Genomic DNA, 3,713 nt, shown 5'->3' with positions numbered 1-3,713 from the left:
AATGCCTTAACGACCATCAATTTGGCTGAAATTTTGCAGAGATGATCTATACATTAGTACCTAAAAACTGAACGGTTGAGATGTGGATATGCGACCGAAAAGTGACCCTAAACCCTAACCTCACTCTGAAATTTCAGAGCGAGGCCTCGTTCTGGATAGGATATATATATATATAACTTGTTCGTTGTTGGGGTGGGTGTTTGTCAATTGATAGCCTTCGGGGGGGGGGGGGGGGGGTGCTTTCAAGACATAATATATAAATTTATAATATTAAATTTCGCAAAACAAATTAATATTTTGTGTATTTTCCTTGTCAAGCAAAAATGTATAAACTCCAACTCATATAAAAAATTATAAATGTTCAAGTAAAGAAAGTAATAACTTATTCATTTATTATTTTACGTTTTCTTAGTAATTTAATTACTTACTATTTACCAAATAATAACTTTACTTATTCAGGTATATAGACCAATCAATTTAATAATTGTTAAAGGAAAAACATATTGTGTGCCTTCATCAAGCAACTGACGGAGAGGGAATCAAGGAATCAGTGATTACCATCAATCAGCACAATTACGGATCAATCAACATTTAGTATCATTAATGTAATCGATATTTCCGTTGTAATTCTATCCCTATATAAAGGGACTATGAAATGAAATGAGTAGACCAATTCCAATTGTCATTTTACTTTAACACGTTATCAGCACGCTCAGAGCAAATAGCCAAGAAAAAAAAACCCTAAAAGAAAAACAAAAACTTTTTCTTTTCTGCCGCCACCCAAAAAAAAAAAAATCTCCCAACATAGACCGGCCTCCTCCCCTCTGCAGTCCAGACCGGCCTCGTCCGGCCTCCATCTACCTTGCAGCACACCAGGCAACGCTTCACCTCCGCCTGCACATCACATAGACCGGCGTAGCCTAACCTAGCCCACCGGCCTCCAGCGCGTTTTTACCACAGCCCACGTAGACCTCGCTGCAGACCCGCGCCCAACAGCCCATCCCAGCACCGATCCGGCGATCCCTGCAGCATCCCCGTGCCCACCTCACCGATCTCAGCCTGCACACCCAGGCCACTGGATCCCAGCCCACCGCAGCCTCCTGCCCCCGCGCGTCTGTGGCAGTCCCTAGTGCCTTGCAGCAACAATCCACGCGCAGCAGCCACCGATCTGCAGCAACCCGCCTGCAGCAGCCCCACGCCGCCACCGTACCTGCAAACCTGCAAGCCACAACCCCGCGCAACTGCTTGCACAGCCGCGGATCACCCTTCACCGTCCAGATCACCGGCGCCGCCCTTGAGACCCACTGATCTCAACCCAGTCCCTGCCACCGGCCGCAGATCCCTACGCTGCCCAACTCACCAGCGCGGTCCCCTGCGCAGTATACCCAGAAAGAAGACGCGAAGAAGAAGAGAGAGGAAAGAAAGAAAAGAAAAAAAAAACAGAGAGAGAAAAAGAAAAAAAAAGAAGCGGCCTAGTTTTTTTTCACAAGCCAAAAACATCGCTACGCACGCCTGCATCAACACGCGCGTGCGCTAGGATCGTTTTATTTACTCAAAATCAAGTATGTTTTCTTTTATTTATTTAATTTCATACTATGGTATATTTAATTAGGATTTTTGAGCATGCCTTATTATTTATGTTTTATATGATTATATTTAAGCATGATTTATAATTATGTTTAAGCATGCTTTATATTTTATTGCTTATGTTTTTATTATGCAATTGTGAGCATGTTTTGTGAATTTTATTTACTCTTATATAATTATTCCTACGCATGTCTTTATATTATGCTATTATTTATATTTTATTTTACGCATGATATATTATTGCTATTATTATGTGTAGTATATAATTTGTTGTATATTTGTGAAATTTGAGCATGAAGCTTATTTTTATATGATATATTTAAATGTACTATGATTATTTTTAATGCAACATATCAATACCGTTTGGCCATGATAATGAAAATTCATGCGCATCATACACACTTACTGTGATAAAGTATTTTCACATAGCATCGAAAGAAAAAAAAATGTGACCATTACGAATCTTGGTCTTGAAATCTAATTCATACGTTTGGAAAATAATTCACGTGGATGTCTTTATGACTGCGTAATTTATTTCTTCTCTCTTGTTTATGTAGATGGCTGATCCAACTCGACCTGAGTTTGACATTTTGGACTCAGACGGACTTGAGTACCACCGTTGCGTTTCCGATGTAGAAACTGCCTTTGTGGCAAGGGACTACACTGCCACCATCAAAACTCCCACTGACCCCAAAGACGATGGACCGTCTGATAAGGTGAAAGCAAATGCCTTAATGTTTTTTAGGCGACATATTGATCCTGGCCTACGCTGGGAATACCTTCAGTTGAAGACACCCAAAGAACTGTGGGATGCCCTTAAGGGACGTTTTGGGAACATTCATGACACCTTGCTCCCAGAATTGACCGTTCAGTAGAATGAAATCCGCTTGCTTGACTACAAAAAGGTCAATGACTTCAACAAGGACATGTTGCGCCTAAAGGTGTCACGCCCCGGATTTTGAATGATAAATTCAAATCCGAAACCTGAATAATTACAATTACAAAAAAACCAAATCTCGAAACTTCGAGTTCATTATTACAATTCACTCTCACAATATATTATAAAGCTCAAATGAGCATAACACACCTCACAACTTACAATTGTTGTAAAACTCTAACAATTGCTCTAACCGCACGATCACCGTCCTGGTTCTCCTGTCCTGTAGGATTACCCGCTACACAATTTGAATAGTGTACCGGGAGTTGCAACAACACAAAACCCGGTAAGCTTTTTACAGCCAGTATGAGTAAACAAGAAAGAACTGTTGATTTATTAGATTTCAAGACTACCACAAACCCACGTTACTTTCTCACTCTCATATATATATATAGACACTTATGAGTTACTCTCAATTTAGCTCATAAGATCACTCACTCTCATATATATATGTAGACACTTATGAGTTACTCTCAATTTAGCTCATAAGATCACTCACTCTCATATATACATATAGACACTTATGAGTTACTCTCAAATTCGCTCATAAGATTTCCCAACATTTGGTAGACAGACTCATATATATATATAGACCCTTATGAGTTACTCTCAATTTCCCTCATAAGGTTACCATATATATATTGACACTTATGAGTTACTCTCAATTTCACTCATAAGGTCACTCCACATTTGGCAGACAGACTAGAGCTCTAACTGAACGTAACCACTCGTCCGGCCACAGACGTGATTACGATTTAATACTATTAATAACCACCAGCCCGGTACGAGAGCGTGATTCACTAATAGATGCCATGGTCACCTCGTGACCTAGTGATCTCCACAGATCACAACAATTTATTGTTCCTCAACAATAAAACTCAACACCTCTCACAATATATTGTTTCTCAACAATAAACTCAATACCTCTCACACTGTATTGTTTCTCAACAATAACTCAACACAACTCCAACAATACATATTATTTCACGTAAATAATATATATATAGACATTCACACAGGAATGTCTAGTAACACCAACAATAGTTCATATGATTGCAACAAAATAAGCAATTAATTGTATTGGGTTCGTAATATGAACCACGTGAGGTTTACTCACCTCTAATCCAGCTGCGTCTTCTTCACAGCTCCATTAACAATCTCACGAATCGTCCGCCAAATAAATCCATCG

This window comes from Rosa rugosa, chromosome 1 (genome assembly GCF_958449725.1).
Source record: "Rosa rugosa chromosome 1, drRosRugo1.1, whole genome shotgun sequence".
In the NCBI taxonomy this organism is placed as follows: domain Eukaryota; kingdom Viridiplantae; phylum Streptophyta; class Magnoliopsida; order Rosales; family Rosaceae; genus Rosa; species Rosa rugosa.
Note: the sequence above shows the minus strand (reverse complement) of the source record.